The sequence below is a fragment of the Dama dama genome, unplaced genomic scaffold (genome assembly GCF_033118175.1).
Source record: "Dama dama isolate Ldn47 unplaced genomic scaffold, ASM3311817v1 ptg000182l, whole genome shotgun sequence".
Lineage (NCBI taxonomy): Eukaryota > Metazoa > Chordata > Mammalia > Artiodactyla > Cervidae > Dama > Dama dama.
The window spans coordinates 1249717-1273749 of NW_026870982.1; positions in this window are offsets into that span (position 1 = coordinate 1249717).

Genomic DNA, 24033 nt, shown 5'->3' on the forward strand with positions numbered 1-24033 from the left:
GAGAAGCCTCCTCTTGAGGTGCTTGTGGAAACTTGGTATTATTCTTGAGTCGAAGCCAGGGACTAAGCGCTCATCTCGAGTTGATTTGGGGTCCTCGGAGCCCTTTCGTGTTGCTCCAGTGACATCAGGATCCCTCTAGACTTGAGACAGTGATCTTGGGTTTTCTCTGGAGTGCCATTAAGGAAATCAAGGCTCCTTTCACGTTTGATGTGGAACACGGAATTGCTCTGCACGCAGTGCAGGGGAATCGGGCATCATCTCGCGGCGAGGGGGAAGTCTCATGGTTTTTCTCGAGTTGTGGCCGGAACTTCGGGTATATTCTCGAGTTACGACGGGGAGGTCCTTTCCAGACATGTGTTTGTTCAGCGACTTCAGGACTCCTGCCTAGGTGCGAGGGACAACTCGGGATTCTCCTCGAGTCTTGGCATGGCAATTGGGATGCGTCTAAACGTGAGGCGGGAGACCCAGTTTCCCTTTCCACGTGCCACAGGGATCCTGAGACTCCTATCCATTTTCAAGAGGAGTCAGGCATCGTCTCCTTTGGAAGCATTGATCCCCGTGGACCTCTCGAGTTTTCTAAGGATGTGAGGCCTCCGGTCGCGATGAGGCGGAGAACTAGGTCTATCTCTGTGGTCTCCACAGGGGATTCAGACATCCCTTCGTCTTGGGAGATGCAAGACGAGCCTGCATTAAATTCACTGCAGGGATATCCGGCCTTACTTCGAGTCAGAGCATCTCAGTGTCCATTCCACTTGAGGCCACAAACTCAGGGTCCCTCTCACATACCTGTAGCTGAGAGAAGCCTCCTCTTGAGGTGCTTGTGGAAAGTTGGTATTCCTCTTGAGTCGAAGCCAGGGACTAAGCTCTCATCTCGAGTTGATTTGGGGTCCACGGAGCCCTTTCGTGTTGCTAAAGTGACCTCAGGATCCCTCTAGACTTGAGACAGTGATCTTTGGTTTTCTCTAGAGTGCCATCAAGGAAATCAAGGCTCCTTTCACGTTTGATGTGGAACACGTAATTGCTCTGCACGCAGTGCAGGGGAATCGGGCCTCATCTTGCAGCGAGGGGGAAGTCTCATGGTTTTTCTCGAGTTGCGGCCGGAACCTGGGGTATATTCTCGAGTTACGACGGCGAGGGCCCTTCCAGACACGTGTTTGTTCAGCGACGTCAGGACTCCTGCCTAGGTGCCAGGGACACCTCTGTATTCTCCTCGAGTCTTGACATGGCAATTGGGACGTGTCTCCACGTGAGGCGGTAGACCCAGGGTCCCTTTCCACGTGCCACAGGGATCCTGGGACTCCTATCCATTTTCAAGAGGAGTCAGGCATTGTCTCCTTTGGAAGCATTGATCTCCGCGGACCTCTCGAGTTTTCAAAGGATGTGAGGCTTCCGGTCGCGATGAGGCGGAGAACTAGGTCTTTCTCTATGGTCTCCACAGGGGATTCAGACATCCCTTCGTCTTGGTAGATGCAAGACGAGCCTGCATTCAATTCACTGCAGGGATATCCGGCTTAACTTCGAGTCAGAGGTTCTCGGTGTCCATTCCACTTGAAGCCACAAACTCAGGGTCCCTCTCTCATACCTGTAGCTGAGAGAAGCCTCCTCTTGAGGTGCTTGTGGAAAGTTGGTATTCCTCTTGAGTCGAAGCCAGGGACTAAGCTCTCATCTCGAGTTGATTTGGGGTCCACGGAGCCCTTTCGTGTTGCTACAGTGACCTCAGGATCCCTCTAGACTTGAGACAGTGATCTTGGGTTTTCTCTGGAGTGTCATTAAGGAAATCGAGGCTCCTTTCAAGTTTGATGTGGAACACGGAATTGCTCTGCACCAAGTGCAGGGGAATCGGGCCTCATCTCGCAGCGAGGGGGAAGTCTCATGGTTTTTCTCGAGTTGCCGCCAGAACCTGGGGTATATTCTCGAGTTATGACGGGGAGGGCCCTTCCAGACATGTGTTTGTTCAGCGACGTCAGGACTCCTGCCTAGGTGCGAGGGACACCTCGGGATTCTCCTCGAGTCTTGGCATGGCAATTGGGACGCGTCTCCAAGTGAGGCGGGAGACCCAGGGTCCCTTTACACGTGCCACAGGGATCCTGGGATTCCTATCCATTTTCAAGAGGTGTCAGGCATCGTCTCCTTTGGAAGCATTGATCTCCGCGGACCTCTCGAGTTTTCAAAGGATGTGAGGTCTTCGTTCGCTTTGAGGCGGAGTACTAGGTCTTTCTCTGTGGTCTATACATGGGATTCAGGCATCCCTTCATCTTGGGAGATGCAAGACGAGCCTGCATTCAATTCACTTATGGGATATCCGGCCTTACTTCGAGTCAGAGCATCTCGGTGTCCATTCCACTTGAGGCCACAAACTCAGGGTCCCTCTCACATACCTGTAGCTGAGAGAAGCCTCCTCCTGAGGTGCTTGTGGAAAGTTGGTATTCCTCTTGAGTCGAAGCCAGGGACTAAGCTCTCATCTCGAGTTGATTTGGGGTCCACGGAGCCCTTTCATGTTGCTCCAGTGACCTCAGGATCCCTCTAGGCTTGAGACAGTGATCTTGGGTTTTCTCTGGAGTGCCATCAAGGAAATCAAGGCTCCTTTCACGTTTGATGTGGAACACGGAATTGCTCTGCACGCAGTGCAGGGGAATCGGGCCTCATCTCGCGGCGAGGTGGAAGTCTCATGATGTTTCTCGAGTTGTGGCCGGAACCTGGGGTATATTCTCGAGTTACGACGGGGAGGGCCCTTCCAGACACGTGTTTGTTCAGCGACGTCAGGACTCCTGCCTAGGTGCGAGGGACACCTCGGGATACTCCTCGAGTCTTGGCATGGCAATTGGGACGCGTCTCCACGTGAGGCGGGAGACCCAGGGTCCCTTTCCACGTGCCACAGGGATCCTGGGACTCCTATCCATTTTCAAGAGCAGTCAGGCATCGTCTCCTTTGGAAGCATTGATCTCCGCAGACATCTCGAGTTTTCAAAGGATGTGAGGCCTCCGGTCGCGTTGAGGCGGAGGACTAGACTTTCTCTGTGGTCTCCACAGGGGATTCAGAGATCCCTTCGTCTTGGGAGATGCAAGACGAGCCTGCATTCAATTCACTGCAGGGATATCCGGCCTTACTTCGAGTCAGAGCATCTCAGTGTCCATTCCACTTGAGGCCACAAACTCAGGGTCCCTCTCACATACCTGTAGCTGAGAGAAGCCTCCTCTTGAGGTGCTTGTGGAAAGTTGGTATTCCTCTTGAGTCGAAGCCAGGGACTAAGCTCTCATCTCGAGTTGATTTGGGGTCCACGGAGCCCTTTCCTGTTGCTCCAGTGACCTCAGGATCCCTCTAGACTTGAGACAGTGATCTTGGGTTTTCTCTGGAGTGCCATCAAGGAAATCAAGGCTCCTTTCACGTTTGATGTGGAACACGGAATTGCTCTGCACGCAGTGCAGGGGAATCGGGCCTCATCTCGCGGCGAGGGTGAAGTCTCATGGTTTTTCTCAAGTTGCGGCTGGAACCTGGGGTATATTCTCGACTTACGACGGGGAGGGCCCTTCCAGACACGTGTTTGTTCAGCGACGTCAGGACACCTACCTAGGTGTGAGGGATACCTCTGGATTCTCCTCGAGTCTTGACATGGCAATTGGGACTTGTCTCCACGTGAGGCGGGAGACCAGGGTCCCTTTCCACGTGCCACACGGATCCTGGGACTCCTATCCATTTTCAAGAGGAGTCAGGCATCGTCTCCTTTGGAAGCATTGATCTCCGCGGACCTCTCGAGTTTTCAAAGGATGTGAGGCCTCCGTTCGCTTTGAGGCGGAGTACTAGGTCTTTCTCTGTGGTCTCCACATGGGATTCAGACATCCCTTCGTCTTGGGAGATGCAAGACGAGCCTGCATTCAATTCACTGCAGGGATATCCGGCCTTACTTCGAGTCAGAGCATCTCGGTGTCCATTCCACGTGAGGCCACAAACTCAGGGGCCCTCTCACATACCTGTAGCTGAGAGAAGCCTCCTCCTGAGGTGCTTGTGGAAAGTTGGTATTCCTCTTGAGTCGAAGCAAGGGACTAAGCTCTCATCTCGAGTTGATTTGTGGTCCATGGAGCCCTTTCGTGTTGCTCCAGTGACCTCAGGATCCCTCTAGACTTGAGACAGTGATCTTGGGTTTTCTCTGGAGTGCCATCAAGGAAATCAAGGCTCCTTTCACGTTTGATGTGGAACACGGAATTGCTCTGCACGCAGTGCAGGGGAATTGGGCCTCATCTCGCGGCGAGGGGGAAGTCTCATGGTTTTTCTCGAGTTGCCGCCGGAACCTGGGGTATATTCTCGAGTTATGACGGGGAGGGCCCTTCCAGACACGTGTTTGTTCAGCGACGTCAGGACTCCTGCCTAGGTGTGAGGGACACCTCGGGATTCTCCTCGAGCCTTGGCATGGCAATTGGGACGCGTCTCCACGTGAGGCGGGAGACTCAGAGTCCCTTTCCACGTGCCACAGGGATCCTGGGACTCCTATCCATTTTCAAGAGGAGTCAGGCATCGTCTCCTTTGGAAGCATTGATCTCCGCGGACCTCTCGAGTCTTCAAAGGATGTGAGGCCTCCGTTCGCGTTGAGGCGGAGAACTAGGTCTTTCTCTGTGGTCTCCACAAGGGATTCAGACATCCCTTCGTCTTGGGGGATGCAAGACGAGCCTGCATTCAATTCACTGCAGGTATATCCGGCCTTACTTCGAGTCAGCATCTCGGTGTCCATTCCACTTGAGGCTAAAAACTAAGGGTCCCTCTCACATACCTGTAGCTGAGAGAAGCCTCCTCTTGAGGTGCTTGTGGAAAGTTGGTATTCCTCTTGAGTCGAAGCCAGGGACTAAGCTCTCATCTCGAGTTGATTTGGGGTCCACGGAGCCCTTTCGTGTTGCTAAAGTGACCTCAGGATCCCTCTAGACTTGAGACAGTGACCTTTGATTTTCTCTAGAGTGCCATCAAGGAAATCAAGGCTCCTTTCACGTTTGATGTGGAACACGGAATTGCTCTGCACGCAGTGCAGGGAAATCGGGGCTCATCTCGTGGTGAAGGGGAAATCTCATTGTTTTTCTCGAGTTGCGGCCGGATCCTGGGGTATATTCTAGAGTTACGACGGGGAGGGCCCTTCCAGACACTTGTTTGTACAGCGATGTCAGGACTCCTGCCTAGGTGCGAGGGACACCTCGGGATTCTCCTCGAGTCTTGGCATGGCAATTGGGACGCGTCTCCACATGAGGCGGGAGACCCAGTGTCCCTTTCCACGTGCCACAGGGATCCTGGGACTCCTATCCATTTTCAAGAGGAGTCAGGCATCGTCTCCTTTGGAAGCATTGATCTCCGAAGACCTCTCAAGTTCTCATAGGATGTGAGGCCTCCGGGCGCGATGAGACGGAGGACTAGGTCTTTCTCTGTCGTCTCCTCAGGGGATTCAGACATCCCTTCGTCTTGGGAGATGCAAGACGAGCCTGCATTCAATTCACTGCAGGGATATCCAGGCTTACATCGAGTCAGAGCATCTCGGTGTCCATTCCACTTGAGGCCACAAACACAGGGTCCCTCTTACATACCTGTAGCTGAGAGAAGCCTCCTCTTGAGGTGCTTGTGGAAAGTTGGTATTCCTCTTGAGTCGAAGCCAGGGACTAAGCTCTCATCTCGAGTTGATTTGGGGTGCACGGAGCCCTTTCGTGTTGATAAAGTGACCTCAGGATCCCTCTAGACTTGAGACAGTGATCTTGGGTTTTCTCTAGAGTGCCATTAAGGAAATCAAGGCTCCTTTCACGTTTGATGTGGAACACGGAACTGCTCTGCACGCAGTCCAGGGGAATCGGGTCTCATCTTGCAGCGAGGGGGAAGTCTCATGGTTTTTCTCGAGTTGCGGTCGGAACCTGGGGTATATGCTCGAGTTATGACGGGGAGGGCCCTTCGAGACACGTGTTTGTTCAGCAACGTCAGGACTCCTGAATAGGTGCGAGGGACACCTCGGGATTTTCCTCGACTCTTGGCATGGCAATTGGGACGCGGCTCCACGTGAGGCGGGACCCAGGGTCCCTTCCCACGTGCCACAGGGATCCTGGGACTCCTATCCATTTTCAAATGGAGTCAGGCATCGTCTCCGTTGGAAGCATTGATCTCCGCGGACCTCTCGAGTTTTCAAAGGATGTGAGGCCTCTGGTCGCGATGAAGCAGAGAATTAGGTCTTTCTCTGTCGTCTCCACAGGGGATTCAGACATCCCTTCGTCTTGGGAGATGCAAGACGAGCCTGCATTCAATTCACTGCAGGGATATCTGGCCTTACTTCGAGTCAGAGCATCTCGGTGTCCGTTCCACTTGAGGCCACAAACTCAGGGGCCCTCTCACATACCTGTAGCTGAGAGAAGCCTCCTCTTGAGGTGCTTGTGGAAACTTGGTATTCCTCTTGAGTCGAAGCCCGGGACTAAGCTCTCATCAGAAGTTGAATTGGGGTCCACGAATCCCTTTCGTGTTGCTCCAGTGACCTCAGGATCCCTCTAGACTTGAGACAGTGATCTTGGGTTTCCTCTGGAGTGCCATCAAAGAAATCAAGGCTCCTTTCAGGTTTAATGTGGAACACGGAATTGCTCTGCACGCAGTGCAGGGGAATCGGGCCTCATCTCGCGGCGAGGTGGAAGTCTCATGATGTTTCTCGAGTTGTGGCCGGAACCTGGGGTATATTCTCGAGTTACGACGGGGAGGGCCCTTCGAGACACGTGTTTGTTCAGCGACGTCAGGACTCCTGCCTAGGTGCGAGGGACACCTCGGGATACTCCTCGAGTCTTGGCATGGCAATTGGGACGCGTCTCCACGTGAGGCGGGATACCCAGGGTCCCTTTCCACGTGCCACAGGGATCCTGAGACTCCTATCCATTTTCAAGAGCAGTCAGGCATCGTCTCCTTTGGAAGCATTGATCTCCGCAGACATCTCGAGTTTTCAAAGGATGTGAGGCCTCCGGTCGCGTTGAGGCGGAGGACTAGACTTTCTCTGTGGTCTCCACAGGGGATTCAGACATCCCTTCGTCTTGGGAGATGCAAGACGAGCCTGCCTTCAATTCACTGCAGGGATATCCGGCCTTACTTCGAGTCAGAGCATCTCAGTGTCCATTCCACTTGAGGCCACAAACTCAGGGTCCCTCTCACATACCTGTAGCTCAGAGAAGCCTCCTCTTGAGGTGCTTGTGGAAACTTGGTATTATTCTTGAGTCGAAGCCAGGGACTAAGCGCTCATCTCGAGTTGATTTGGGGTCCTCGGAGCCCTTTCGTGTTGTTCCAGTGACATCAGGATCCCTCTAGACTTGAGACAGTGATCTTGGGTTTTCTCTGGAGTGCCATCAAGGAAATCAAGGGTCCTATCATGTTTGATGTGGAACACGGAATTGCTCTGCACGCATTGCAGGGGTATCGGGCCTCTTCTCGCGGCGAGGGGGAAGTCTCATGGTTTTTCTCGAGTTGTGGCCGGAACCTGGGGTATATTCTCGAGTTACGACGGGGAGGTCCCTTCCAGACGCGTGTTTTTTCAGCAACTTCAGGACTCCTGCTTAGGTGCGAGGGACACCTCGGGATTCTCCTCGAGTCTTGGCATGGCAATTGGGACGCGTCTCCACGTGAGGCGGGAGACCCAGTGTCCCTTTCCACGTGCCACAGGGTTCCTGGGACTCCTATCCATTTTCAAGAGGAGTCAGGCATCGTCTCCTTTGGAAGCATTGATCTCCGCGGACCTCTCGAGTTTTCAAAGGATGTGAGGCCTCCGGTCGCGTTGAGGCGACGGACTAGGTCTCTCTGTGGTCTCCACAGGGGATTCAGACATCCCTTCGTCTTGGGAGATGCAAGACGAGCCTGCATTCAATTCACTGCAGGGATATCCAGCCTTACTTCGAGTCAGAGCATCTCGGTGTCCTTTCCACTTCAGGCCACAAACTCAGGGTCCCTCTCACATACCTGCTGCCGAGAGAAGCCTCCTCTTGAGGTGCTTGTGGAAACTTGGTATCCCTCTTGAGTCGAAGCCAGGGACTAAGCTCTCATCTCGAGTAGATTTGGGGTCCACGGAGCCTTTTGGTGTTGCTCCAGTGACCTCTGGATCCCTCTAGACTTGAGACAGTGATCTTGGGTTTTCTCTGGAGTGCCATTAAGGAAATCAAGGCTCCTTTCACGTTTGATGTGGAACACGGAATTGCTCTGCACGCAGTGCAGGGGAATCGGGCATCATCTCGCGGCGAGGGGGAAGTCTCATGGTTTTTCTCGAGTTGTGGCCGGAACTTCGGGTATATTCTCGAGTTACGACGGGGAGGGCCTTTCCAGACATGTGTTTGTTCAGCGACTTCAGGACTCCTGCCTAGGTGCGAGGGACAACTCGGGATTCTCCTCGAGTCTTGGCATGGCAATTGGGATGCGTCTAAACGTGAGGCGGGAGACCCAGTTTCCCTTTCCACGTGCCACAGGGATCCTGAGACTCCTATCCATTTTCAAGAGGAGTCAGGCATCGTCTCCTTTGGAAGCATTGATCCCCGTGGACCTCTCGAGTTTTCTAAGGATGTGAGGCCTCCGGTCGCGATGAGGCGGAGAACTAGGTCTATCTCTGTGGTCTCCACAGGGGATTCAGACATCCCTTCGTCTTGGGAGATGCAAGACGAGCCTGCATTAAATTCACTGCAGGGATATCCGGCCTTACTTCGAGTCAGAGCATCTCAGTGTCCATTCCACTTGAGGCCACAAACTCAGGGTCCCTCTCACATACCTGTAGCTGAGAGAAGCCTCCTCTTGAGGTGCTTGTGGAAAGTTGGTATTCCTCTTGAGTCGAAGCCAGGGACTAAGCTCTCATCTCGAGTTGATTTGGGGTCCACGGAGCCCTTTCGTGTTGCTAAAGTGACCTCAGGATCCCTCTAGACTTGAGACAGTGATCTTTGGTTTTCTCTAGAGTGCCATCAAGCAAATCAAGGCTCCTTTCACGTTTGATGTGGAACACGTAATTGCTCTGCACGCAGTGCAGGGGAATCGGGCCTCATCTTGCAGCGAGGGGGAAGTCTCATGGTTTTTCTCGAGTTGCGGCCGGAACCTGGGGTATATTCTCGAGTTACGACGGCGAGGGCCCTTCCAGACACGTGTTTGTTCAGCGACGTCAGGACTCCTGCCTAGGTGCCAGGGACACCTCTGGATTCTCCTCGAGTCTTGACATGGCAATTGGGACGTGTCTCCACGTGAGGCGGTAGACCCAGGGTCCCTTTCCACGTGCCACAGGGATCCTGGGACTCCTATCCATTTTCAAGAGGAGTCAGGCATTGTCTCCTTTGGAAGCATTGATCTCCGCGGACCTCTCGAGTTTTCAAAGGATGTGAGGCTTCCGGTCGCGATGAGGCGGAGAACTAGGTCTTTCTCTATGGTCTCCACAGGGGATTCAGACATCCCTTCGTCTTGGTAGATGCAAGACGAGCCTGCATTCAATTCACTGCAGGGATATCCGGCTTAACTTCGAGTCAGAGGTTCTCGGTGTCCATTCCACATGAAGCCACAAACTCAGGGTCCCTCTCTCATACCTGTAGCTGAGAGAAGCCTCCTCTTGAGGTGCTTGTGGAAAGTTGGTATTCCTCTTGAGTCGAAGCCAGGGACTAAGCTCTCATCTCGAGTTGATTTGGGGTCCACGGAGCCCTTTCTTGTTGCTACAGTGACCTCAGGATCCCTCTAGACTTGAGACAGTGATCTTGGGTTTTCTCTGGAGTGTCATTAAGGAAATCGAGGCTCCTTTCAAGTTTGATGTGGAACACGGAATTGCTCTGCACCAAGTGCAGGGGAATCGGGCCTCATCTCGCAGCGAGGGGGAAGTCTCATGGTTTTTCTCGAGTTGCCGCCAGAACCTGGGGTATATTCTCGAGTTATGACGGGGAGGGCCCTTCCAGACATGTGTTTGTTCAGCGACGTCAGGACTCCTGCCTAGGTGTGAGGGACACCTCGGGATTCTCCTCGAGTCTTGGCATGGCAATTGGGATGCGTCTCCAAGTGAGGCGGGAGACCCAGGGTCCCTTTACACGTGCCACAGGGATCCTGGGATTCCTATCCATTTTCAAGAGGTGTCAGGCATCGTCTCCTTTGGAAGCATTGATCTCCGCGGACCTCTCGAGTTTTCAAAGGATGTGAGGTCTTCGTTCGCCCTGAGGCGGAGTACTAGGTCTTTCTCTGTGGTCTATACATGGGATTCAGGCATCCCTTCATCTTGGGAGATGCAAGACGAGCCTGCATTCAATTCACTTATGGGATATCCGGCCTTACTTCGAGTCAGAGCATCTCGGTGTCCATTCCACTTGAGGCCACAAACTCAGGGTCCCTCTCACATACCTGTAGCTGAGAGAAGCCTCCTCCTGAGGTGCTTGTGGAAAGTTGGTATTCCTCTTGAGTCGAAGCCAGGGACTAAGCTCTCATCTCGAGTTGATTTTGGGTCCACGGAGCCCTTTCATGTTGCTCCAGTGACCTCAGGATCCCTCTAGGCTTGAGACAGTGATCTTGGGTTTTCTCTGGAGTGCCATCAAGGAAATCAAGGCTCCTTTCACGTTTGATGTGGAACACGGAATTGCTCTGCACGCAGTGCAGGGGAATCGGGGCTCATCTCGTGGTGAAGGGGAAATCTCATGGTTTTTCTCGAGTTGCGGCCGGAACCTGGGGTATATTCTCGAGTTACGACGGGGAGGGCCCTTCCAGACACGTGTTTTTTCAGCGACTTCAGGACTCCTGCCTAGGTGCGAGGGACACCTCGGGATTCACCTCGAGTCTTGGCATGGCAATTGGGACGCGTCTCCATGTGAGGCGGGAGACCCAGGGTCCCTTTGACGTGCCACAGGGATCCTGGGACTCCTATCCATTTTCAAGAGGAGTCAGGCCTCGTCTCCTTTGGAAGCATTGATCTCCGCAGACCTCTCAAGTTCTCAAAGGATGTGAGGCCTCCGGTCGCGATGAGGCGGAGAACTAGGTCTTTCTCTGTGGTCTCCACAGGGGATTCAGACATCCCTTCGTCTTGGGAGATGCAAGACGAGCCTGCATTCAATTCACTGCAGGGATATCCAGCCTTACTTCGAGTCAGAGCATCTCAGTGTCCATTCCACTTGAGGCCACAAACTCAGGGTCCCTCTCACACACCTGTAGCTGAGAGAAGCCTCCTCTTGAGGTGCTTGTGGAAAGTTGGTATTCCTCTTGAGTCGAAGCCAGGGACTAAGATATCATCTCGAGTTGATTTGGGGTACACGGAGCCTTTTCGTGTTGCTCCAGTGACCTCTGGATCCCTCTAGACTTGAGACAGTGATCTTGGGTTTTCTCTGGAGTGCCATCAAGGAAATCAAGGCTCCTTTCACGTTTGATGTGGAACACGGAATTGCTCTGCACGCAGTGCAGGGGAATCGGGCCTCATCTTGCAGCGAGGGGGAAGTCTCATGGTTTTTCTCGAGTTGCGGCCGGAACCTGGGGTATATTCTCGAGTTACGACGGCGAGGGCCCTTCCAGACACGTGTTTGTTCAGCGACGTCAGGACTCCTGCCTAGGTGCGAGGGACAACTCGGGATTCTCCTCGAGTCTTGGCATGGCAATTGGGACGCGTCTCCACGTGAGGCCGGAGACCCAGGGTCCCTTTCCACGTGCCACAGGGATCCTGGGACTCCTATCCATTTTCAAGAGGAGTCAGGCATCGTCTCCTTTGGAAGCATTGATCTCCGAAGACCTCTCAAGTTCTCATAGGATGTGAGGCCTCCGGTCGCGATGAGACGGAGGACTAGGTCTTTCTCTGTCGTCTCCACAGGGGATTCAGACATCCCTTCGTCTTGGGAGATGCAATACAAGCCTGCATTCAATTCACTGCAGGGATATCCAGGCTTACATCGAGTCAGAGCATCTCGGTGTCCATTCCACTTGAGGCCACAAACACAGGGTCCCTCTTACATACCTGTAGCTGAGAGAAGCCTCCTCTTGAGGTGCTTGTGGAAAGTTGGTATTCCTCTTGAGTCGAAGCCAGGGACTAAGCTCTCATCTCGAGTTGATTTGGGGTGCACGGAGCCCTTTCGTGTTGCTAAAGTGAACTCAGGATCCCTCTAGACTTGAGACAGTGATCTTGGGTTTTCTCTAGAGTGCCATTAAGGAAATCAAGGCTCCTTTCACGTTTGATGTGGAACACGGAACTGCTCTGCACGCAGTCCAGGGGAATCGGGCCTCATCTTGCAGCGAGGGGGAAGTCTCATGGTTTTTCTCGAGTTGCGGCCGGAACCTGGGGTATATGCTCGAGTTATGACGGGGAGGGCCCTTCGAGACACGTGTTTGTTCAGCAACGTCAGGACTCCTGAATAGGTGCGAGGGACACCTCGGGATTTTCCTCGACTCTTGGCATGGCAATTGGGACGCGGCTCCACGTGAGGCGGGACCCAGGGTCCCTTCCCACGTTCCACAGGGATCCTGAGACTCCTATCCATTTTCAAATGGAGTCAGGCATCGTCTCCGTTGGAAGCATTGATCTCCGCGGACCTCTCGAGTTTTCAAAAGATGTGAGGCCTCCGTTCGCGATGAGGCAGAGAATTAGGTCTTTCGCTGTCCTCTCCACAGGGGATTCAGACATCCCTTCGTCTTGGGAGATGCAAGACGAGCCTGCATTCAATTCACTGCAGGGATATCCGGCCTTACTTCGAGTCAGAGCATCTCGGTGTCCATTCCACTTGAGGCCACAAACTCAGGGGCCCTCTCACATACCTGTAGCTGAGAGAAGCCTCCTCTTGAGGTGCTTGTGGAAACTTGGTATTCCTCTTGAGTCGAAGCCCGGGACTAAGCTCTCATCAGAAGTTGATTTGGGGTCCACGGAGCCCTTTGGTGTTGCTCCAGTGACCTCAGGATCCCTCTAGACTTGAGACAGTGATCTTGGGTTTCCTCTGGAGTGCCATCAAAGAAATCAAGGCTCCTTTCAAGTTTAATGTGGAACACGGAATTGCTCTGCACGCAGTGCAGGGGAATCGGGCCTCATCTCGCGACGAGGTGTATGTCTCATGATGTTTCTCGAGTTGTGGCCGGAACCAGGGGTATATTCTCGAGTTACGACGGGGAGGGCCCTTCCAGACACGTGTTTGTTCAGCGACGTCAGGACTCCTGCCTAGGTGCGAGGGACACCTCGGAATTCTCCTCGAGTCTTGGCATGGCAATTGGGACGTGTCTCCACGTGAGGCGGGAGACCCAGGGTCCCTTTCCACGTGCCAAAGGTATCCTGGGACTCCTATCCATTTTCAAGAGGAGTCAGGCATCGTCTCCTTTGGAAGCATTGATCTCCGCGGACCTCTCGAGTTTTCAAAGGATGTGAGGCCTCCGGTCGCGTTGAGGCGGAGAACTAGGTCTTTCTCTGTGGTCTCCACAGGGGATTAAGACATCCCTTCTTCTTGGGAGAGGCAAGACAAGCCTTCATTCAATTCACTGCACGGATATCCGGCCTTACTTCAAGTCAGAGCATCTCGGTGTCCATTCCACTTGAGGCCACAAACTCAGGGTCCCTCTCACATACCTGTAGCTCAGAGAAGCCTCCTCTTGAGGTGCTTGTGGAAACTTGGTATTATTCTTGAGTCGAAGCCAGGGACTAAGCGCTCATCTCGAGTTGATTTGGGGTCCTCGTAGCCCTTTCGTGTTGCTCCAGTGACATCAGGATCCCTCTAGACTTGAGACAGTGATCTTGGGTATTCTCTGGAGTGCCATCAAGGAAATCAAGGCTCCTTTCACGTTTGATGTGGAACACAGAATTGCTCTGCACCCAGTGCAGGGGTATCGGGCCTCATCTCGCGTCGAGGGGGAAGTCTCATGGTTTTTCTCGAGTTGCGGCTGGAACCTGGGGTATATTCTCGAGTTACGACGGGGAGGGCCCTTCCAGACACGTGTTTGTTCAGCGACATCAGGACTCCTGCCTAGGTGCGAGGGACACCTCGGGATTCTCCTCGAGTCTTGGCATGGCAATTGGGACGCGTCTCCACGTGAGGCGGGAGACCCAGGGTCCCTTTCCACGTGCCACAGGGTTCCTGGGACTCCTATCCATTTTCAAGAGGAGTCAGGCATCGTCTCCTTTGGAAGCATTGATCTCCGCCCACCACTCGAGTTTTCAAAGGATGTGAGGCCTCCGGTCGGGATGAGGCGGAGAACTAGGACTTTCTCGGTGTTCTCCACAGGGGATTCATACATCCCTTCGTCTTGGGAGATGCAAGACGAGCCTGCATTCAATTCACTGCAGGCATATCCGGCCTTACTTTGAGTCAGAGCATCTCGGTGTCCATTCCACTTGAGGCCACAAACTCAGGGTCCCTCTCACATACCTGTAGCTGAGAGAAGCCTCCTCTTGAGGTGCTTGTGGAAAGTTGGTATTCCTCTTGAGTCGAAGCCAGGGACTAAGCTCTCATCTCGAGATGATTTGGGGTCCACGGAGCCCATTCGTGTTGCTCCAGTGACCTCAGGATCCCTCTAGTTTAGAGACATTGACTTTGGGTTTTCTCTGGAGTGCCATCAAGGAAATCAAGGCTCTTTTCACCTTTGATGTGGAACACGGAATTGCTCTGCACGCATTGCAGGGGAATCGGGCCTCATCTCGCGGCGAGGGGGAAGGCTCATCGTTTTTCTCGAGTTGTGGCCGGAACCTGGGGTATATTCTCGAGTTACGACGGGGAGGGCCCTTCCAGACGCGTGTTTTTTCAGCAACTTCAGGACTCCTGCCTAGGTGCGAGGGACACCTCGGGATTCTCCTCGAGTCTTGGCATGGCAATTGGGACGCGTCTCCACGTGAGGCGGAAGACCAGTGTCCCTTTCCACGTGCCACAGGGATCCTGGGACTCCTATCCATTTTCAAGAGGAGTTAGGCATCGTCTCCTTTGGAAGCATTGATCTCCGTGGACCTCTCGACTTTTCAAAGGATATGAGGCTTCCGGTCGCGATGAGGTGGAGAACTAGATCTTTCTCTGTGGTCTCCACAGGGGATTCAGACATCCCTTCGTCTTGGTAGATGCAAGACGAGCCTGCATTCAATTCACTGCAGGGATATCCGGCTTAACTTCGAGTCAGAGGTTCTCGGTGTCCATTCCACTTGAAGCCACAAACTCAGGGTCCCTCTCTCATACCTGTAGCTGAGAGAAGCCTCCTCTTGAGGTGCTTGTGGAAAGTTGGTATTCCTCTTGAGTCGAAGCCAGGGACTAAGCTCTCATCTCGAGTTGATTTGGGGTCCACGGAGCCCTTTCGTGTTGCTACAGTGACCTCAGGATCCCTCTAGACTTGAGACAGTGATCTTGGGTTTTCTCTGGAGTGTCATTAAGGAAATCGAGGCTCCTTTCAAGTTTGATGTGGAACACGGAATTGCTCTGCACCAAGTGCAGGGGAATCGGGCCTCATCTCGCAGCGAGGGGGAAGTCTCATGGTTTTTCTCGAGTTGCCGCCAGAACCTGGGGTATATTCTCGAGTTATGACGGGGAGGGCCCTTCCAGACACGTGTTTGTTCAGCGACGTCAGGACTTCTGCCTAGGTGCGAGGGACACCTCGGGATTCTCCTCGAGTCTTGGCATGGCAATTGGGACGCGTCTCCAAGTGAGGCGGGAGACCCAGGGTCCCTTTACACGTGCCACAGGGATCCTGGGACTCCTATCCATTTTCAAGAGGTGTCAGGCATCGTCTCCTGTGGAAGCATTGATCTCCGCGGACCTCTCGAGTTTTCAAAGGATGTGAGGTCTTCGTTCGCTTTGAGGCGGAGTACTAGGTCTTTCTCTGTGGTCTATACATGGGATTCAGGCATCCCTTCGTCTTGGGAGATGCAAGACGAGCCTGCATTCAATTCACTTATGGGATATCCGGCCTTACTTCGAGTCAGAGCATCTCGGTGTCCATTCCACTTGAGGCCACAAACTCAGGGTCCCTCTCACATACCTGTAGCTGAGAGAAGCCTCCTCTTGAGGTGCTTGTGGAAAGTTGGTATTCCTCTTGAGTCGAAGCCAGGGACTAAGCTCTCATCTCGAGTTGATTTGGGGTCCACGGAGCCCTTTCGTGTTGCTCCAGTGACCTCAGGATCCCTCTAGGCTTGAGACAGTGATCTTGGGTTTTCTCTGGAGTGCCATCAAGGAAATCAAGACTCCTTTCACGTTTGATGTGGAACACGGAATTGCTCTGCACGCAGTGCAGGGGAATCGGGGCTCATCTCGTGGTGAAGGGGAAATCTCATGGTTTTTCTCGAGTTGCGGCCGGAACCTGGGGTATATTCTCGAGTTACGACGGGGAGTGCCCTTCCAGACACGTGTTTTTTCAGCGACTTCAGGACTCCTGCCTAGGTGCGAGGGACACCTCGGGATTCTCCTCGAGTCTTGGCATGGCAATTGGGACGCGTCTCCACGTGAGGCGGGAGACCCAGGGTCCCTTTGACGTGCCACAGGGATCCTGGGACTCCTATCCATTTTCAAGAGGAGTCAGGCCTCGTCTCCTTTGGAAGCATTGATCTCCGCAGACCTCTCAAGTTCTCAAAGGATGTGAGGCCTCCGGTCGCGATGAGGCGGAGAACTAGGTCTTTCTCTGTGGTCTCCACAGGGGATTCAGACATCCCTTCGTCTTGGGAGATGCAAGACGAGCCTGCATTCAATTCACTGCAGGGATATCCAGCCTTACTTCGAGTCAGAGCATCTCAGTGTCCATTCCACTTGAGGCCACAAACTCAGGGTCCCTCTCACACACCTGTAGCTGAGAGAAGCCTCCTCTTGAGGTGCTTGTGGAAAGTTGGTATTCCTCTTGAGTCGAAGCCAGGGACTAAGATATCATCTCGAGTTGATTTGGGGTACACGGAGCCTTTTCGTGTTGCTCCAGTGACCTTGGATCCCTCTAGACTTGAGACAGTGATCTTGGGTTTTCTCTAGAGTGCCAACAAGGAAATCAAGGCTCCTTTCACGTTTGATGTGGAACACGGAATTGCCCTGCACGCAGTGCAGGGGAATCGGCCCTCATCTTGCAGCGAGGGGGAAGTCTCATGGTTTTTCTCGAGTTGGGGCCGGAACCTGGGGTATATTCTCGAGTTACGACGGCGAGGGCCCTTCCAGACACGTATTTGTTCAGCGACGTCAGGACTCCTACCTAGGTGCGAGGGACACCTCGGGATTCTCCTCGAGTCTTTTCATGGCAATTGGGACGCGTCTCCAAGTGAGGCGGGAGACCCAGGGTCCCTTTCCACGTGCCACAAGGATCCTGGGACTCCTATCCATTTTCAAGAAGAGTCAGGCATCATCTCCTTTGGAAGCATTGATCTCCGCGGACCTCTCGAGTTTTCAAAGGATGTGAGGGCTCCGGTCTCGATGAGGTGGAGGACTAGGTCTCTCTGTGGTCTCCACAGGGGATTCAGACATCCCTTCGTCTTGGGAGATGCAAGACGAGCCTGCATTCAATTCACTGCCGGGATATCCAGCCTTACTTCGAGTCAGAGCATCTCGGTGTCCATTCCACTTGAGGCCACATACTCAGGGTCCCTCTCACATACCTGTAGATGAGAGAAGCCTCCTCTTGAGGTGCTTGTGGAAAGTTGGTATTCCTCTTGAGTCGAAGCCAGGGACTAAGATATCATCTCGAGTTGATTTGGGGTACACGGAGCCTTTTCGTGTTGCTCCAGTGACCTCAGGATCCCTCTAGACTTGAGACAGTGATCTTGGGTTTTCTCTGGAGGGCCATCAAGGAAATCAAGGCTCCTTTCACGTTTGATGTGGAACACGGAATTGCTCTGCACGCAGTGCAGGGGAATCGGGGCTCATCTCGAGGTGAAGGGGAAATCTCATGGTTTTTCTCGAGTTGCGGCCGGAACCTGGGGTATATTCTCGAGTTACGATGGGGAGGGCCCTTCCAGACACGTGTTTGTTCAGCGAAGTCAGGACTCCAGCCTAGGTGCGAGGGACACCTCGGGATTCTCCTCGAGTCTTGGCATGGCAATTGGAACGCGTCTCCACGTGAGGCGGGAGACCCAGGGTCCCTTTCCACGTGCCACAGGGATCCTGGGACTCCTATCCATTTTCAAGAGGAGTCAGGCATCGTCTCCTTTGGAAGCGTTGATCTCCGAAGACCTCTCAAGTTCTCATAGGATGTGAGGCCTCCGGTCGCGATGAGACGGAGGACTAGGTCTTTCTCTGTCGTCTCCACAGGGGATTCAGACATCCCTTCGTCTTGGGAGATGCAAGACAAGCCTGCATTCAATTCACTGCAGGGATATCCAGGCTTACATCGAGTCAGAGCATCTCGGTGTCCATTCCACTTGAGGCCACAAACACAGGGTCCCTCTTACATACCTGTAGCTGAGAGAAGCCTCCTCTTGAGGTACTTGTGGAAAGTTGGTATTCCTCTTGAGTCGAAGCCAGGGACTAAGCTCTCATCTCGAGTTGATTTGTTGTGCACGGAGCCCTTTCGTGTTGCTAAAGTGACCTCAGGATCCCTCTAGACTTGAGACAATGATCTTGTGTTTTCTCTAGAGTGCCATTAAGGAAATCAAGGCTCCTTTCACTTTTGATGTGGAACACGGAACTGCTCTGCACGCAGTCCAGGGGAATCGGGCCTCATCTTGCAGCGAGGGGGAAGTCTCATGGTTTTTCTCGAGTTGCGGCCGGAACCTGGGGTATATGCTCGAGTTATGACGGGGAGGGCCCTTCGAGACACGTGTTTGTTCAGCAACGTCAGGACTCCTGAATAGGTGCGAGGGACACCTCGGGATTTTCCTCGACTCTTGGCATGGCAATTGGGACGCGGCTCCACGTGAGGCGGGACCCAGGGTCCCTTCCCACGTGCCACAGGGATCCTGGGACTCCTATCCATTTTCAAATGGAGTCAGGCATCGTCTCCGTTGGAAGCATTGATCTCCGCGGACCTCTCGAGTTTTCAAAGGATGTGAGGCCTCCGGTCGCGATGAGGCAGAGAATTAGGTCTTTCTCTGTCGTCTCCACAGGGGATTCAGACATCCCTTCGTCTTGGGAGATGCAAGACGAGCCTGCATTCAATTCACTGCAGGGATAATCCGGCCTTACTTCGAGTCAGAGCATCTCGGTGTCCGTTCCACTTGAGTCCACAAACTCAGGGGCCCTCTCACATACCTGTAGCTGAGAGAAGCCTCCTCTTGAGGTGCTTGTGGAAACTTGGTATTCCTCTTGAGTCGAAGCACGGGACTAAGCTCTCATCAGAAGTTGATTTGGGGTCCACGGAGCCCTTTGGTGTTGCTCCAGTGACCTCAGGATCCCTCTAGACTTGAGACAGTGATCTTGGGTTTCCTCTGGAGTGCCATCAAAGAAATAAAGGCTCCTTTCAGGTTTAATGTGGAACACGGAATTGCTCTGCACGCAGTGCAGGGGAATCGGGCCTCATCTCGCGGCGAGGTGGAAGTCTCATGATGTTTCTCGAGTTGTGGCCGGAACCTGGGGTATATTCTCGAGTTACGACGGGGAGGGCCCTTCCAGACACGTGTTTGTTCAGCGACGTCAGGACTCCTGCCTAGGTGCGAGGGACACCTCGGGATACTCCTCGAGTCTTGGCATGGCAATTGGGACGCGTCTCCACGTGAGTCGGGAGACCCAGGGTCCCTTTCCACGTGCCACAGGGATGCTGGGACTCCTATCCATTTTCAAGAGCAGTCAGGCATCGTCTCCTTTGGAAGCATTGATCTCCGCAGACATCTCGAGTTTTCAAAGGATGTGAGGCCTCCGGTCGCGTTGAGGCGGAGGACTAGACTTTCTCTGTGGTCTCCACAGGGGATTCAGACATCCCTTCGTCTTGGGAGATGCAAGACGAGCCTTCATTCAATTCACTGCAGGGATATCCGGCCTTACTTCGAGTCAGAGCATCTCGGAGTCCATTCCACTTGAGGCCACAAACTCAGGGTCCCTCTCACATACCTGTTGCTGAGAGAAGCCTCCTCTTGAGGTGCTTGTGGAAAGTTGGTATTCCTCTTGAGTCGAAGCCAGGAACTAAGCTCTCATCTCGAGTTGATTTGGCGTCCACGGAGCCCTTTCGTGTTGCTCCAGTGACCTCAGGATCCCTCTAGACTTGAGACAGTGATCTTGGGTTTTCTCTGGAGTGCCATCAAGGAAATCAAGTCTCCTTTCACGTTTGATGTGGAACACGCAATTGCTCTGCACGCAGTGCAGGGGAATCGGGCCTCATCTCGCGGCGAGGGGGAAGTCTCATGGTTTTTCTCGAGTTGCGGCTGGAACCTGGGGTAAATTCTCGAGTTACGTCGGGGAGGGCCCTTCCAGACATGTGTCTGTTCAGCGACGTCAGGACTCCTGCCTAGGTGCGAGGGATACCTCGGAATTCTCCACGAGTCTTGGCATGGCAATGGGACGCATCTCCACGTGAGGCGGGAGACCCAGGATCCCTTTGCACGTGCCACAGGGATCCTGGGACTCCTATCCATTTTCAAGAGGAGTCAGGCATCGTCTCCTTTGGAAGCATTGATCTCCGCGGACCTCTCGAGTTTTCAAAGAATGTGAGGCCTCCGGTCGCGATGAGGCGGAGAACTAGGTCTTTCTCTGTGGTCTCCACAGGGGATTCAGACATCCCTTCTTCTTGGGAGATGCAAGACGAGCCTGCATTCAATTCACTGCAGGGATATCCGGCCTTACTTCGAGTCAGAGCATCTCGGTGTCCATTCCACTTGAGGCCACAAACTCAGGGTCCCTCTCACATACCAGTAGCTGCGAGAAGCCTCCTCTTGAGGTGCTTGTGGAAAGTTGGTATTCCTCTTGAGTCGAAGCCAGGGACTAAGCTCTCATCTCGAGTTCATTTGGGGTCCACGGAGCCCTTTCCTGTTGCTCCAGTGACCTCAGGATCCCTCTAGACTTGAGACAGTGATCTTTGGTTTTCTCTGGAGTGCCATCAAGGAAATCAAGGCTCCTTTCACGTTTGATGTGGAACACGGAATTGCTCCGCACGCAGTGCAGGGGAATCGGGCCTCATCTCGTGGCAAGGGGGAAGTCTCAAGGTTTTTCTCGAGTTGCGGCCGGAACCTGCGTTATATTCTCGACTTACGACGGGGAGGGCCCTTTCAGACACGTGTTTGTTCAGCGACGTCAGGACTCCTACCTAGGTGTGAGGGACACCTCTGGATTCTCCTCGATTCTTGACATGGCAATTGGGACTTGTCTCCACGTGAGGCGGGAGACCAGGGTCCCTTTCCACGTGCCACACGGATCCTGGGATTCCTATCCATTTTCAAGAGGAGTCAGGCATCGTTTCCTTTGGAAGCATTGATCTCCGCGGACCTCTCGAGTTTTCAAAGGATGTGAGGCCTCCGTTCGCTTTGAGGCGGAGTACTAGGTCTTTCTCTGTGGTCTCCACATGGGATTCAGACATCCCTTCGTCTTGGGAGATGCAAGACGAGCCTGCATTCAATTCACTGCAGGGATATCCGGCCTTACTTCGAGTCAGAGCATCTCGGTGTCCATTCCACTTGAGGCCACAAACTCAGGGTCCCTCTCACATACCTCAAGCTGAGAGAAGCCTCCTCTTGAGGTGCTTGTGGAAAGTTGGTATTCTTCTTGTGTCAAAGCCAGGGACTAAGCTGTCATCTTGAGTTGATTTGGGGTACACGGAGCCCTTTCGTGTTGCTCCAGTGACCTCAGGATCCCTCTAGGCTTGAGACAGTGATCTTGGATTTTCTCTGGAGTGCCATCAAGGAAATCAAGGCTCCTTTCATGTTTGATGTGGAACACGGAATTTCTCTGCACGCAGTGCAGGGGAATCGGGCCTCATCTCGCGGCGAGGGGGAAGTCTCATGGTTTTTCTCGAGTTGCGGCCGGAACCTGGGGTATATTCTCGAGTTACGACGGGGAGGGCCCTTCCAGACACGTGTTTGTTCAGCGACGTCAGGACTCCTGCCTAGGTGCGAGGGACACCTCGGGATTCTCCTCGAGTCTTGGCATGGCAATTGGGACGCGTCTCCACGTGAGGCGGGAGACCCAGGGTCCCTTTCCACGTGCCACACGGATCCTGGGACTCCTATCCATTTTCAAGAGGAGTCAGGCATCGTCTCCTTTGGAAGCATTGATCTCCGCGGACCTCTCGAGTTTTCAAAGGATGTGAGGCCTCCGGTCGTTTTGAGGCAGAGGACTAGGTCTTTCTCTGTGGTCTCCACAGGGGATTCAGACAACCCTTCGTCTTGGGAGATGCAAGACGAGCCTGCATTCAATTCACTGCAGGTATATCCGGCCTTACTTCGAGTCAGCATCTCGGTGTCCATTCCACTTGAGGCCAAAAACTAAGGGTCCCTCTCACATACCTGTAGCTGAGAGAAGCCTCCTCTTGAGGTGCTTGTGGAAAGTTGGTATTCCTCTTGAGTCGAAGCCAGGGACTAAGCTCTCATCTCGAGTTGATTTGGGGTCCACGGAGCCCTTTCGTGTTGCTAAAGTGACCTCAGGATCCCTCTAGACTTGAGACAGTGACCTTTGATTTTCTCTAGAGTGCCATTAAGGAAATCAAGGTTCCTTTCACGTTTGATGTGGAACACGGAATTGCTCTGCACGCAGTGCAGGGGAATCGGGCCTCATCTTGCAGCGAGGGGGAAGTCTCATGGTTTTTCTCGAGTTGCGGCCAGAACCTGGGGTATATTCTCGAGTTACGACGGCGAGGGCCCTTCCAGACACGTGTTTGTTCAGCGACGTCAGGACTCCTGCCTAGGTGCCAGGGACACCTCTGGATTCTCCTCGAGGCTTGACATGGCAATTGGGACTTGTTTCCACGTGAGGCGGGAGACCAGGGTCCCTTTCCACGTGCCACACGGATCCTGGGACTCCTATCCATTTTCAAGAGGAGTCAGGCATCGTCTCGTTTGGAAGCATTGATCTCCGTGGACCTCTCGACTTTTCAAAGGATATGAGGCTTCCGGTCACGATGAGGTGGAGAACTAGGTCTTTCTCTGTGGTCTCCACAGGGGATTCAGACATCCCTTCGTCTTGGTAGATGCAAGACGAGCCTGCATTCAATTCACTGCAGGGATATCCGGCTTAACTTCGAGTCAGAGGTTCTCGGTGTCCATTCCACTTGAAGCCACAAACTCAGGGTCCCTCTCTCATACCTGTAGCTGAGAGAAGCCTCCTCTTGAGGTGCTTGTGGAAAGTTGGTATTCCTCTTGAGTCGAAGCCAGGGACTAAGCTCTCATCTCGAGTTGATTTGGGGTCCATGGAGCACTTTCGTGTTGCTCCAGTGACCTCAGGATCCCTCTAGACTTGAGACAGTGATCTTGGGTTTTCTCTGGAGTGCCATCAAGGAAATCAAGGCTCCTTTCACGTTTGATGTGGAACACGCAGTTGCTCTGCACGCAGTGCAGGGGAATCGGGCCTCATCTCGGGGCGAGGGGGAAGTCTCATGGTTTTTCTCGAGTTGCGGCCGGAACCTGGGGTATATTCTCGAGTTACGACGGCGAGGGCCCTTCCAGACGCGTGTTTGTTCAGCGACGTCAGGACTCCTGCCTAGGTGCCAGGGACACCTCTGGATTCTCCTCGAGTCTTGACATGGCAATTGGGACGTGTCTCCACGTGAGGCGGGAGACCCAGGGTCCCTTTCCACGTGCCACAGGGATCCTGGGACTCCTATCCATTTTCAAGAGGAGTCAGGCATTGTCTCCTTTGGAAGCATTGATCTCCGCGGACCTCTCGAGTTTTCAAAGGATGTGAGGCTTCCGGTCGCGATGAGGCTGAGAACTACGTCTTTCTCTATGGTCTCCACAGGGGATTCAGACATCCCTTCGTCTTGGGAGATGCAAGACGAGCCTGCATTCAATTCACTGCAGGGATATCCGGCCTTATTTCGAGTCAGAGCTTCTCAGTGTCCATTCCACTTGAGGTCACAAACTCAGGGTCCCTCTCACATACCTGTAGCTGAGAGAAACCTCCTCTTGAGGTGCTTGTGGAAAGTTGGTATTCCTCTTGAGTCGAAGCCAGGGACTAAGCTCTCATCTCGAGTTGATTTTGAGTCCACGGAGCCCTTTCGTGTTGCTCCAGTGACCTCAGGATCCCTCTAGTCTAGAGACAGTAACTTTTGGATTTCTCTGAAGTGCCA